The sequence below is a fragment of the Bubalus kerabau genome, chromosome 10, assembly GCF_029407905.1.
Source record: "Bubalus kerabau isolate K-KA32 ecotype Philippines breed swamp buffalo chromosome 10, PCC_UOA_SB_1v2, whole genome shotgun sequence".
NCBI classification, from domain to species: Eukaryota; Metazoa; Chordata; class Mammalia; order Artiodactyla; family Bovidae; genus Bubalus; species Bubalus kerabau.
Window position 1 is genome coordinate 70,354,009 of NC_073633.1, and position 6,322 is coordinate 70,360,330.

Consider the following 6,322-nt stretch of genomic DNA (forward strand, 5'->3'; position numbering starts at 1 on the left):
TTGGCTTAAAACTCAACATTCAAAAAATGAAGATCATGGCATCTGGTCTCATCACTTCATGGCAAATAGATGGGGAAAGAATGGAAACAGTGACAAATTTTATTTTCTTGGGCTCCAAAAATCACTGCAGATGGTGACTATAGCCATGAAATTAAAAGACACTTGCTCCTTGGAAGAAAAGCTATGACAAATCTAGACAGCATATTAAAAAGAAGAGACATTACTTTGCCAACAAAGGTCCATCTAGTCAAAGCTATGGTTTCTCCAGTAGTCATGTATGGATGTTCGACCATAAAGAAAACTGAGCACTGAAGAATTGACGCTTTTGAACTGTGGTACTGGAGAAGACTCTTGAGAGTCCCTTGGACTGCAAGGAGATCAAACCAGTCAATCCTAAAGGAAATCAGTCCTGAAGATTCAGTGAAAGGACTGATGCTGAAGCTGAAGCTGATGCTGAAGGCCACCTGATGTGAAGAACTGACTTACTGGAAAAAACCCTGATGCTGGGAAAGACTGAAGGCGGGAGGAGAAGGGGACGACAGAGGACGAGATGGTTGGATGGCATCACTGACTCAATGGACATGAGTTTGAGCAAGTCTGGGAGATAGTGAAGGACAAGGAAGCCTGGCGTGCTGCAGTCCATGGGGTTGCAAAGAGTCAGACACGACTGAGCGACTGAACTGAACTGAATTGATGCAAACCAAATGCCATAGTCAAACAGTTTAAACTGGTGTTAATTTTAAAACAGTTTCTGCCCTGCTCTCCAGATGATTCACTTGACTTTGCTTCTTACCTGTCAACACCATTGACCTTTTGGACAAACTTAGTTGTGCTTCTGGATTTCCAGTGAAACTTTTTATGTAAATATACAAACCCAGAATTATTCAAACTATGGAGATGATATCACTATAGTGCTCACATAATGTGACTTTCAGGTATCTTCCACTTGATTCAGCATCAACACATGTTGATTTAGCATCAACATGTCTGTCTAGATAAAAAGAAGCGTCTTTAAACAAAGCAATCTGTATTTCACCCTGAAAGTACACTAACAAATTTATTTGAGCACAGACATTGGATTATCCACAACTTATGTTTGCTTTCCGGAGCTAAAGAATGTCTTCCAATTTTATTGCTTGATTCTTCTGTGACTCCCAATCTTATTTTTACTATATTACCATTTTCTTATTCTAAAACACTTGTTTATTTCTTTTTGGAGAACAGTATTCAGGTATTACAGTTTCAGATTTGTTCTAGGTGGTTTCTGTTCTTTTGTTCACACAAGGCCAAACATTTCTGCGAGTTTTCAAAGAATAGACTGGAGTTCATTGAAAAGCAGCATTTTCCGTGATAAAACTCAGCACATATTAAAGATGTGAAGAAAGAGTCACTAAGGGAAAACTAAACTCAGGTCATGGGAAAAATGAGAAATTCACAAGTACACACGGAGAAAACAACATAATTACTTATTTGCTGGGCTTTCTTCTTTCTTAGGCTTTTCTGGTCTCAAAAAATACCAGAAATGTATGTGGATCCAAAGGTAGGTGACAATGAGGTGAAAGGTCGATGTCTGGGTGTACTAAAGAAGCACTGCACTCATCTTAACCATGTTAGTGGTTACGATGAGTGTGTCTAAGAAAGGATTTATTTCCCATGATTCCATACTGATCAGTGACTGAAACTGTGCACTTTTGAAAGTCGATTCTGGACAGGGGTAAAGACATGCATTTCTGAAAGGCACTGCAACTTCAGGAAGGGAAGATATACCTAGATGCACGGTTACAACTTTTTCTCTCTTCTGAAACAGTTTGTGCAAAAACTTTGTAGTTTTAATACAAGTTTAATCAATATCAGATCACCACTGCAGGGACTTCTTGTGTTAAAAATTAATTTAATTAGATATTTCTTCTCTGATACACAGTTTCAAAGCTGACTTTACCCTTAGTTCATCACATTAACGATTGTTTCATTAATAGAAAAACAACAAAATTTGATTCTGTGTTACCTTGTTCAGCTCAAAAATGCACAGTAATTGTAGCAATTTATTATTGAAAATGGACTTCCCTGGTGGCTCAGTGGTAAAGAATCTGCCTGCCAATGCAAGAGATGCAGGTTCAATCCTTGAGTCGGGAAGATCCCCTGGAGGAGGGCATGGCAACCCATGCCAGTATTCTTGCCTGAAGAATCCCATGGACAGAGGAGACTGGTGGTCTATAGTTCATAGGGTCATAAGAGTTGGACACGACTTAGCGATGAAGCAACCACCACCAATATTGAAAATAGAAATATACTCCCTAGAGCAAAAGAGCTAATGTATTCATTTGCTATTGAATCTGAAATTTTAAAAGTTTTAATGAATACACAAATACTTGCATATGTATTTACTTGCCTTTCTGTATTCTGATCCAATGTTTAAAAATAGTCAGGCTCCATGTGAGCTACCAATGACAGCATCTTGAGTTATTTAGAAAGTTTTCATGAGAGAAAAAGGAAAAATTCATAAAATGATTTAGCTATTGAATCTGCCAATAAATATTTGCAAATTTGCTGCAATTCTTCTCAAATACTTTCCTTTCTCGAATATATTCTCTTCTAGTTCATGAGATTTCCACCTCCAACCACTGGGAAGGGAAAGGATTAATGCATAAGCCAGGAAGATAAAGCAAAGTTCGTGACTTTAAAATTTTTTTTCATTTTAAATTTATATATATTATTTTTTTCAAATAATTGAATTTTGACTTCATTACATATTCCACAGATTTTTTTTGAGGGGGGGGGGCCTGATACTACTTTTTAAAAACTATTTTTGCTTGGAGGATAATTGCTTTACAGTGTTGTGTTGGTTTCTGCCCCACAACAATGTGAATCAGCCATGAGTATACATATGTATCAGCCTAGAGAAGTGGGATGCGGTGGGGTGCAGGACGAAAGGAACATTTTAATATATTTTTCCTGTGCTGGGTCTTCCTTGCAGGACAAGGCTCTTCTAGAGCTGTGGTAGTGGGCATAGTTGTCCAGCGGCAGGTGCCATCTTAGTTCCCTGACCCGGGTCAAACCCGAGCCCCCTGCAGTGAAAGCATGGGGCCCTAACCACTGGACCACCAAGGAATTCATTTCTGTTTTTTCTTATCTAAAAACAATAAAAAGTATTTTACATGCCACCTAGATGATGTAATTTTTTAACAAATCAAGTTGTAAGAAACGGATAAAAATCACAGCTAGGGAAGGAGAAAGTGAGGATCAGGAGAGGAAGTCTTTGCATAAAAAATAAATAAAAATGGGATCACAAAATTTAAAAAAATTAATTCACGCCAAAGTATCATCCATAATTTAAGTTACAATTAAAAATCACAGACAGCGCTCAGGTCCTGTCCTCCCCAGAGAAGCCTTCACCACAGAGCCCACCACCTTCCACTCCTCTTTCAGCCTAATTCTCCCAGATTCGGCCTGCTGGAACGCCCCTGCTCCGCGTGGCTCTATAGCAGCCTCCCTGACCCGCTCTGGGTCATCCTTAGTCCCCATTTCATGAAGAAAGACCGTACGTTAACCACTTTCCTGGTCCGCGGAGCCGGTGTGGCGAATCTTTGCAGACCGTTTTATAACAACTTGCGGCCGCGCGGCGCGGCTGACGGCAACGCCGCGCTGTTCTTGGAGAAGTCACTCCGGCCGCGCTGTTCTTGGAGAAGTCACTCCGAAGACTGCGTTGCTTTTCGGATGTTGGGTCTGTGGCACTATGTGGCGCGTCTGTGCGCGACAGGCTCAAAATGCACCAAGGGCAGGATTCGGGGCTCAGTGGACGGCCTTGCAGGAGGAGCCGGGAGCTCCGTGCGTGACCCCGCAGGCTGGCTCGTCACAGCAGCAAGACCACAGGGTATGGCAGGGTCCCCGCACTGTGCGGCTGGAGCCCCATCTCTTGGGCCACACCGTGGAATCGCGTCTTGCTGCAGCTCTGGGGATCGCCTAGCCGCCGCTGGCAGAGCCTACCCACGTATCAGAAGATTCCATTGCCTTCAGTTTTCCCTTCAATGCAGGCAGGCACCATAGACCGCTGGGAAAAGAAGGAAGGAGAAAAAAATCAATGAGGGTGAACTAATTGCAGAGGTTGAAAATGATGAAGCTACTGTTGGATTTGAGAGCGTGGAGGAGTGTTATATGGCAAAGATCCTTGTTGCTGAAGGTACCAGAGATGTTCCAGTTGGAGCAATCATCTGTATCACAGTTGAAAAGCCTGAAGATATGGAAACCTTTAAAAATTACACACTTGATTCTTTGGCAGCACCTGCCCCACAAGGAGCCCCGGCACTAACCCCTGCCGCCGCTGCTCCATCACCTGCACCTTCTGCTCAGGCTCCTGGTAGCTCATCTCCTACTCACATGCAGGTGGTTCTTCCTGCCCTCTCTCCCATCGTGACCATGGGCACAGTTCAGAGATGGGGGAAAAAAAAGTGGGTGAGGAGCCAAACGAAGGAGATTTATTGGCAGAGATAGAGACTTACAAGGCCTCTATAGGTTTCAAAGTGCAGGAAGAAGGCAAAAATCCTGATCCCTGAAGGCAAACGACATGTCCCTGTAGGAACCCCACTCTGTATCATTGTAGAAAAAGAGGTAGATATACCAGCATTTGCTGACTATTGGCCAACTGAAGTAACTGATTTAAAACCACCAGCACACCAGCTAGCCCATCCATCTTCAGGCCACTGGCCAGCTGCTCCAGCTGGACCAAAGGGAAGAGTGCGCCTTAGCCCGCTTGCAAAGAAGTTGGCAGCAGAGAAAGGGATTGACCTTACACAAGTAAAAAGGACAGGACCAAATGGCAGAATCATTAAGAAGGAGATCAACTCCTTTGTGCCTATGAAAACTGCTCTCACTCTAGCAGCTGCTGTGCCTCCCCTAGGTCAAGGAGTGGCTCCAGTTCCTACAGGTGTCTTCACAGATATCCCAGTCACCAACGTTCGCAAAGTCATTGCACAGAAGTTAATGCAATCTAAGCAAACAATACCTCATTATTACCTTTCTATTGATGTAAATATGGGAGAAATTTTGTTGGTACGACAACAAAAAAGAAGATGCTACAAGGAAAAAGCAAAATTTCCGTCAATGACTTCATTATAAAAGCTTCAGCTTTGGCATGTTTAAAAGTTCCTGAAGGAAATTCTTCATGGTTGAACACAGTTGTAAAACAGAATCATGTTGTTGATATCAGTGTTGCAGTCAGTACTCCTGGAGGACTCATCACACCTATTGTATTTAATGCACATATAAAAGGACTGGAAATCGTTGCCAATGATGTTATTTCTTTAGAAACCAAAGCACGAGAGGGTAAACTGTAGTCACGTAAGTTCCAGAGTGGCACTTTTACAATCTTAAGTTTAGAAATGTTTGGGATTAAAAGCTTCTCTGCTATTGTTAACCCACCCAAGCATGTATTTTGGCAATTGGTGCTTCAGAGGATAGACTGGTTCCAGCAGATAATGAAAAAGGATTTGATGTGGCTAGCATGCTGTCTGTTACACTTAGTTATGATCATCAGGTTGTGGATGGAGTAGATGGAGCCCAGTGGCTTGCTGAGTTTAGAAAGTACCTTGAGAAACCAATCACCATGTTATAATTAATCCAAGAATTTCTAGACTCTCCTAGGTCACACTGTTTCATTCTTAGCAAGGTATAAATGTGTTATGAAATGGTGGTTCTGTTTATTTTAAGGTTAACCAGTTATTTTTGAGTCTGTCCAGATATTTGTAATGGGCATTACTGAATTTTTTAAAATGCCAATTACATCCCAATATTGTGCACATTGATCTCTGGTTCCTCTGCCTTTTCTAAAACCAGCTTGAACATCAGGAAGTTCACAGTTCACATATTGCTGAAGCCTGGCTTGGAGAATTTTGAGCATTACTTTACTAGCGTGTGAGATGAGTGCAATTGTGCGGTTGTTTGAGCATTCTTTGGCATTGCCTTTCTCTGGGATTGGAGTGAAAACTGACCTTTTCCAGTCCTGTGGCCACTGCTGAGTTTTCCAAATTTGCTGGCATATTGAGTGCAGCACTTTCACAGCATCATCTTTCAGGATTTGGAATAGCTCAACTGGAATTCCATCACCTCCACTAGCTTTGTTCGTAGTGATGCTTTCTAAGGCCCACTTGGCTTCACATTCCAGGATGTCTGGCTCTAGGTGAGTGATCACACCATCGTGATTATCTGGGTCGTGAAGATCTTTTTTGTACAGTTCTTCTGTGTATTCTTGCCATCTCTTCTTAATATCTTCTGCTTCTGTTAGGTCCATACCATTTTTGTCCTTTATCAAGCCCATCTTTGCATGAAA

General features: G+C 42.0%; 1 pseudogene; it reads left to right on the plus strand.

The window, feature by feature from the left end:
• The first annotated feature begins 718 nt into the window (after window positions 1-718).
• Window positions 719-5,608, plus strand: LOC129620615 (dihydrolipoyllysine-residue acetyltransferase component of pyruvate dehydrogenase complex, mitochondrial-like; annotated as a pseudogene).
• The last annotated feature ends 714 nt before the right edge of the window (window positions 5,609-6,322 follow it).